Source organism: Nycticebus coucang, chromosome 18, assembly GCF_027406575.1.
Source record: "Nycticebus coucang isolate mNycCou1 chromosome 18, mNycCou1.pri, whole genome shotgun sequence".
Classification (NCBI taxonomy): Eukaryota; Metazoa; Chordata; class Mammalia; order Primates; family Lorisidae; genus Nycticebus; species Nycticebus coucang.
In genome coordinates this window covers 38,026,888-38,035,071 of record NC_069797.1, presented here as the reverse complement: position 1 = coordinate 38,035,071, position 8,184 = coordinate 38,026,888, and the positions used below count along the sequence as shown (strand labels likewise).

At 44.7% G+C, this 8,184-nt stretch overlaps 3 pseudogenes; 2 read left to right on the top strand and 1 right to left on the bottom strand.

Moving 5' to 3' along the window:
• The window catches only part of LOC128570563 (ATP-dependent Clp protease ATP-binding subunit clpX-like, mitochondrial), a 33,384-nt pseudogene extending 25,520 nt beyond the window's left edge, over positions 1-7,864 (top strand).
• Positions 2,329-3,862, bottom strand: LOC128571078 (histone-lysine N-methyltransferase EHMT2-like; annotated as a pseudogene).
• LOC128570564 (ATP-dependent Clp protease ATP-binding subunit clpX-like, mitochondrial) lies at positions 5,664-7,783 on the top strand (annotated as a pseudogene).
• Positions 7,865-8,184: the final 320 nt, after the last annotated feature.

The following is an 8,184-nucleotide window of genomic DNA, read 5'->3' as shown; positions in this document are numbered from 1 at the left end:
ACTGGAGTTTGTTTGTTTGTTTTAAAGACAAGAGTTTCACTCTGTCACCCAGGCTAGAGTGCTGGTGCTTCAGCCTAGCTCACAGCAACCTCAAACTCTTGAGGTCAAGTGATCCTTCTGTTTCAGCCTTCCAAGTGGCTGGGACTACAGGAGCCGGCCACGACACCCTGCTAGTTTTTTCTAGTTTTTAGAGAAGAGATCTTGCTCTCACTAAGGCTGATCTCCAAGGTGTGGTGGAACTAACCCTGACCTGTTAGTGGGCTAGAAGGCCAGCGTCCCCTGAGGACAGATCATGGTCTAGTCCTTGTCCACCAGGAGAAATGGGCAATTGGGCACCAATCTGCACAGCTAGCCAGCGGAGGTCCCAGCCTTCGGGCCTGCGGTGAGGAGGAGGGTGCAGCCGCAGCTTCTGCATCTCCCATCCACCCCAGGGGAGCTAAGAAAGGAGCAGGGGAGAAGGTAAGCATGCCACCAGAGTCTCAGGTCCCCATGGTAGGGGCTTTGCGCTGGGGAATTGTCTTGGCCTCTGTTGGTGAGGCGCAGAGGCCACACCTTGAACAGAGAAGACCCGTCCACCAAGCCTGTGGTCTGTTTTTCTTATAGGTTTACTTTTTTGAAAATAGCTGTAGTGAGGTCAATGCCTGTGGCTCAACGGAGTAGGGCACCGGCCCATATGCCGGAGGTGGAGGGTTCAAACCCAGCCCCGGCCAAAACTGCAAAAAAAAAAAAAAAAAAGAAAGAAAATAGCCATAATGAGCTATAATCGATAGGCACTACCCTGTACATGTTTAACATGTATGATATGATGCATTTAACACACCACATGTGTTAACCTCTGGATACCGTCACTACAATTAAGATGATGAATATATCAGGGCCCACGAGGGTGACAAGAGTGAGGCGCTACTATCAAGTGCAAAATTAAATGGGGCACCAAAAAACACTTTGCATATCAAAAGAAACAACATTTTAAAAATCAAAATTCATAAAAAATCATTTTATGGGCGGTGCCTGTGGCTCAAAGGAATAGGGCGCCGGCCCCATATGCCAGAGGTAGCGGGTTCAAACCCAGCCCCGGCCAGAAACTGCAAAAGTCATTTTATGATGAATAAAACATCAAAACATTTTGCACAAAGACAGGATCCAACCCAGCATTAGAACAATCCTGCATCTCTCCTGGGCTGGTCCTCCTCCCACCTCCTAAAAGTCTTCTCCTTTCCACCTTGCTCCCTTCCTGTGCCCTAAGTAGGGGATTATACGTTGTCTGTTTCTGGATTCTCTTCTGTTCCATTGGTCTGATGGTCTAATTTGCACCCCGTCACATTGCTGTCATGTTAGAGGTTTATTGTTCTTCAGACTTGTTGGGCTGGCCTTGCCTCATTGCTCTGACAGGCCTCCAGCACAACATGGATTAGAAGTGAAAATGGTTAACTTACCTCATTCCACTGCAGGGTGACTTTGTTACATTTCCCTCCTGAGTATGTTTTATAAATGCTTTTATTATGTAAATAATCTTTATCAGATGTAAGATATTTCTTTCTATTCCTAATTTGCTGAGAGAGCTTTCTTAAAATCATGAGTGGTGGTTGAATTTTTGTCCCACTTTAGAGCATGAGATGTTGTGGCAGATGTCATAACGTTCGACAGGTTGGGGCCCTCTTCAGAAGAAGGTCAGAGTTCCCTACCCCACTGGTGCTAGACTTGGCAAGGTAACTCATTTTGACCAGGGAAGTGAGAGCAGAGGGAACGTGCATTACTCCTACGCATGATTTTCAGGAGTCAAATGCTTTTTGTGCATCCACTGAAACGGTTGTACGCTGTTCTCTTTTTCTATTAATGTAGTGAACAGGCTGATTGATTTTCACATGTAAATCATTCTTGGATAATTGGAGTAAACCTCTGTTTACTGTAATATATGTTTATATATTGGTATATCCATTTTACTTATATATATACTTTTTTTTGGCCGGGGCTGGGTTTGAACCCGCCACCTCTGGCATATGGGACCGGCGCCCTACTCCTTGAGCCACAGGCACCGCCCATTTTACTTATATTTTATTGAGAGTTTTTAAATTTACATTTATGGCAGAGATTGCTCTATAATTTTCCCTTCTCTTAATATTCTGATCAGGTTTTGAAATCAAAGTTAATTAATCTCACAAAAGAGCTAGGAAGTATTCTCTTTTTTATTTTTCAGAAGAGTCTTTTGTAAGATTGGTGTTTTTTTAATTTTTTGCAGTTTTTTTGGCTGGGGCCAGGTTCGAACCCACCACATCCGGTATATGGGGCCGGCACCCTACTCCTTTGAGCCACAGGCACCGCCTGGTGTTATTTTTTATTTTGGGTTTTAAACTGAAGGGCTGCAGCATTTCAGCCCAACAGCTCTCCGTCCACACTCTCAGTGGCCAAGCACTTGTGCCCTGCTCCCTCACTGATGTGGCTAATCTTGAGTGACTCCAAGCGACAGCTGCAGAGGGGCAACTCCTCAAACCCTGGTTCTGTCTCCAGTGAAGATGTGTTATTGGACATCCCAGTGTGGTTGCGAGAGAGGGTCCCCTCCCTCTCCCTGGGCATTTCCAGGGTCCCCAGAGGGATCTCTGTGTGCTCACTGGGGCCCAAGGAGCCCACACCATTCACTCCTCGAGGCTCCTGAGCCTGTGGAGACCCCTGCTTCCTCCCTTTAGGAGAAGTCTTCACCCAGGGGCTGTCCTTTCGGTATCTCTTCCTGACCTTGCACCGGCCACTGGAACCACTCCAATCTGACTGATTCCCTGACCCCTCCTCTTCCTCTTCTTCCACACTTCAATCAGTTGCTCAGCTAGTGCTTCAACTTTAGGCTTGCTGTTAAGATCCACATGTTCATCCATAGAATAGGAATCGTGGTAGAGGCTGAAGTTGTCATCTACTACAGTCTCCCAGTCCTACAGAGGCCCAGGACCCCCCTTCTGCAGAGTTGTTTCTCCTGAACTCCGAGCAGAACCCAACTCCTCTAACGAGTTCAGCTTCCTCCTTTTGGCCACATCTGAAGTCACCTTCCCCAGAGAGTCAGAGAGTGTATGCTATCATTCGTGCGGAAACGCTGCACTTCAGGGGGCCGCTTCTCAGGGACTGGGGGCTGCCCATTTCCTGGTTTGGACATGGTTTCGTGGGATCTGTGGACCTTAGGCTGCCCCTCCAGGCTGGTGGTGGCTGGAGGGGGTTCAGGCCCTGCTGTTGCAGTTTCCTAGGCACCAGACATACTCAGCAGCATACTCATAGCCAAACTCTGGATCAATGGAGGTGACTTTCCTGCCCTTGTTATTGACATCTTGGCCTGGCTGGGACAGGCACCTGCCTTGCTGGGGGAAGAGGGAATGACTTTGTTGCATGGCCCGGCAGGATCTATCTTTCATGGAGGTCCATATCTCCCTTGAGATGCTCTGGTTCATCCCCAATGAGCGGTGTAGCCTCTACAGGGGGTCAGCCCTCTGATCACCAACAGTGACAGTGACAGAGGCTGGATATGAGGGCCCAGGAGGCTCCAGGGAGTCAGGGTTTGCCTTGGGCAGGGTCTCCTCACTTCAAGGGTTGTCGCCCAAAGAGCCATGAACTCTTTTGGTGGCTGCTCTTGTCTCCTTCTCTAGCAACAGTGCACCCATTTTGGTAGAGGCCTCTCCGGGAGGGGTGACAAGGAGTGGTGGGCTGGTCAGCCCAGTAGGGAGTTGGGGGACCTAAGATGCTGGGCCCTGGAGAGAGAGTAGGCTCCAGGGCCTACCCATTCATTTGTGGGGGCCCCCACTTCTGTGGCCTCAGCTGCCTGGAGGGGCCAAATGACCTCTCCTCCAGGCTCACTTCAGCCCCTCCCTCTTGGCAGACCCCACATCTCTGGGTGAGTTTTTTGAATTTTTTTTTCTTGTGGTGATGGAACTATTCTATATCTTTTATGGTAGAGGCTACAGATTCCATACATGTGTTAGAATTCATAGAGCCATACATGAAAAGTAAATTTTACAGTACATTAAAAAGTAAATGCTACTGTATTTTTGTAAAATTTTTACAAAATTTTATATTTTGTAAAAATGCTACTGTATTATAAAAGGCAAGGAAATAAGAGCTGGGGAAAAGGAAGACATCTCATCCAAAATAAAACAGAAAGTGAGTAACCTCATTTTCAAAACACATTTTTTTTTTTTTTGAGACAGAGTCTTACTACGTCGCCCTTGGTAGAGTGCCATGGTGTCACAGCTCACAGCAACCTCAAACTCTGGGCTTAAGCGATTCTCTTGCCTCAGCCTCCGAAGTAGCTGGGACTACAGGTTCCCGCAACAACAACCAGCTATTTTTTTTGTTGTTGTTGCAGTTGTCATTGTTGTTTAGCTGGCCAGGCTGAGTTACAACCCGCCACCCTCTGTGCATATGGCCAGCCCCATAACCACTCTGCTATGGGCGCTGAGCTTCAAAACACATTTTTTAAACTTATGCCATCTATACTTAAGATTGGTTCCCACCTAATTAAATCATGATGATACGGGCAATGTATTCAGGATCCAGGGAAAGGTTTACACCCATAACAGCACCCATCCTGTGTGCTGTAATTATCATAATTTTTATCTCTATATTCTGTTGTAAGCACCAAAATACGTAGTTTTTTTTTTTCTTTAAACAATCTTTTCTTTTTTCTTCAGATGGGATCTCACTTTGTTGCCAAGGATGGAATATGGGGGTATGAGCATAATTCACTGCTGCCTCCAACTCTTGGGCTCAAGGGATCCTTTTGTCTCAGCCTCTCAAATTGTTGGAACTGTAAGCACACACCACCATGCCTAGCTAATTTTTTAATTTTTTTTGTTGAGACCAGGTTGCTCAGGCTGGTCTCCAATTCCTAGAGTCTGGTGATCCTCCTGCCTTGGCCTCCCAAAGTTCTGGGATTACAATTGTTAGCCACTGCACTTGACCTAAACAATCATCTTAAAAATAATTATTTTAAAAATAACTTTAACAGTGACAAAGCACATCTCTTATATTTATCTGCATGTTTGCTAACTTCGGAGCTGTTCATTTGTCTAGATCTGAATTTCATTCTGGTGTCATTTTCCTTCAATCTAAAGAGAACTTCCTTTAACATTTTTTTGTGAGACAGACCTGCTGGGGACAAATTTCCTAACATTTGTCTGAAAAGGGCATCACTTTGTCTCCATTTGGCAGGATTTTGTTTTGTTTTGCTTTTTGGTTTTTGGTGGTTATAGAATTCTAGGTTAACAGTCTTTTCCTGAAGTGCTTTACAGATGGTTCTGGATTAGATACAGGTTTGTACAAAGAATCTATAAACAACATTTTAAGGAAAAGTGGAGAAACTTAAAATGATGATATGACGATTTGGAACGGTGGAGGTCATTGGAAAAATCAGGTGATGGGCCCACGCCGCCTCCGGGGCCTAGGGCGCAGGCAGGCGCGCGCAGGCTCCCCGGGCCCGGTAGGAGGGGAAGGAAGTGGGGTCAGGAGTCTGCTCTAGAGTAGACAGCAGTGGGGCACCAAGAGCGCGAAGGCCTGGCTAGTGCACTCTACTCTCCGCCTTGGGCCAGCGGAAGGGTTCAGAATCAAGAAAGCACATCTTGCGAGTAAGAGTCGGGCTGCTGAAACATACAGATCCTGGGGGGCGAAGCCCCGGCGTAGGCCTTGCGGAGATGTCCAGCTGCGGCTCTTGTACTTGCAGTGCGGCCCGCTCGGCTCATTACCTCCTCATTCGCCTCCACGCAGAGAGGTATTTCTTGTGGTCGCATTCATATACCAGTTTTAGGAAGGCTTGGGGCCTTTGAAACTCAGATTCTGCGAAGGGCTCCTCTTAGAACCTTTACAGAAACACCAGCATACTTTGCCTCAAAAGACGGGATAAGTAAAGGCGGTTCTGGTGATAGAAATAAGAAATCAGTGAGTGAGGGAAGCTATGAGAAGTCAGGCTCTGGGAATTCTGAGAAAGGTGGAAACCAGCTGCGCTGTCCTAAATGTGGTGACTTGTGCACAGGTAGAGACCTTCGTGTCACCAGCCCGTTTTGTCAAGTGTGAAAAATGTCATCATCTTTTTGTTGTGCTATCTGAAGCAGACTCAAAGAAAAGCATAATTAAAGAAACTGAATCAACAGCCGAAGCTGTAAAATTGGCATTCCCACAGAAACTACCTCCACCCCCCAAGAAGTATGTTGTTGGCCAGTCATTTGCTAAGAAGGTGCTTTCAGTTGCTGTGTACAATCATTATAAGAGAATATATAATAATATTCCAGCTAATTTGAGACAGCAAGCAGAAGTTGAGAAGCAGACAGCATTAACACCGAGATGGGAGGATGAGTACAGCTTTACAAAATTGCTTCAGATTGCTGGAATCAGACCACATGGTAATGCTTTAGGAGCATCAATGCAGCAACAGGTAAATCAAAAGATACCTCAGAAAAAACGAGGAGTTGAAGTATTGGATTCTTCTCATGATGACATAAACTTGAAAAAGTAATATTTTGCTGCTCAGACCAACTGGGTCAGGTAAAATCCTGCTGGCACAGACTTTAGCTAAATGCCTTGATGTCCCTTTTGGTATCTGTGATTGTACAACTTTGACTCAGGCTGGATACGTAGGTGAAGATATTGAGTCTGTGATTGCCAAACTGCTCCAAGATGCCAATTATAACATAGAAAGGGCACAACAAGGAATTGTCTTTCTGGATGAAGTAGATGAGATTGGCAGTGTGCCAGGAATTTATCAGTTACAGGATGTAGGTGGAGAAGGCATTCAGCAAGGTTTATTAAAACTACTAGAAGGAAAAAAAAAAAAAAAAAAAAAACTACTAGAAGGCAAAATAGTCAATGTTCCGGAAAAGAATTCCCGAAAGCTACGTGGAGAAAGAATACAAGTTGACACAGCAAACATTCTGTTTGTTGCATCCGGTGCTTTCAATGGTTTAGACAGAATCATAAGCAGGAGGAAAAATTAAAAGTATCTTGGATTTGGAACACCTTCTAATCTGGGAAAAGGCAGAAGGGCTACAGCTGCTGCAGACCTTGCTAATCAAAGTGGTGAATCAAATACTTATCAAAAAACTCAAGAAAAAGTTCAGTTATTACATCACGTGGAAGCCAGAGATTTCATTGAATTTGGCATGATTCCTGAGTTTGTGGGATGGTTGCCTGTGGTAGTTCCTTTGCACAGTCTAGATGAGAAAACACTTGTACAAATACTGACTGAGCCACGCAATGCTGTTATTCCTCAGTTCCAGGCCTTTTTCAGCATGGATAAGTGTGAGCTGAATGTTACTGAGGACGCTTTGAAAGCAATAGCCAGATTGGCACTAGAATAAAAAACAGATGCATGAGGCCTTCGGTCTATAATGGAAAAGCTGTTACTAGAACCAATGTTTGAAGTCCCTAATTCTGATATCCTTTGTATGGAGGTTGACAGAGAAGTAGTAGAAGGAAAAAAAGGAACCAGGATACATTCGGCTCCAACAAAAGAATCCTCTGAAGAGCAGTATGACTCTGGGGTTGAAGAAGAAAGATGGCTTCGCCAAACAGATGCTGCAAACAGCTAAACTGTCAGATTCCTGTCCTGTATAGAAAGCTTTCCCTCCTTCTTTTGTTTAGGATCATAACTGTCTCTGCAGTCTGATATTAAAGGCATTTGGACCTGTCTTGGCTATCATACATGGTCAGAGAAACCTTTGGGATAAGAATCAGATCATGTATATTTTATTGTAACATGACATTGATTTATACAGAGGACATCAGGTGGACTTTAATGATACATTGTTCAGAAATGTACGTTATTTTGGTTCAGTTTTTTAAAAATATGCTTTAACAAAATTCTTAGGAATTCTTTTAAGCAATGCAGGTATTGCAATAACTGTGGGTTTTACAATAATGTTACTCTACAAATGGGAAAATGAATTCTTTAAAAGTGAATTTTGGGATCCCCCAAATCAGGTTATGAAACAGTATGTACATTATGATCTCATTTTAATAAATATTCATGTTACATATACATCATCCATATTGTGTACGTATGTAGATTATGATCTGGAGGCATATATGCAACAGCTGTGAATAGTGGTAGAAGTAATCTCTGAAGGGGAGCGTCACAAAACAGTTTATTTTCTCAGTTTCACTTCCAATGGAGCCCTAGTTGGCTGCCAGGTGTTAATCATGCCGGCTCCTGCCCTTGGG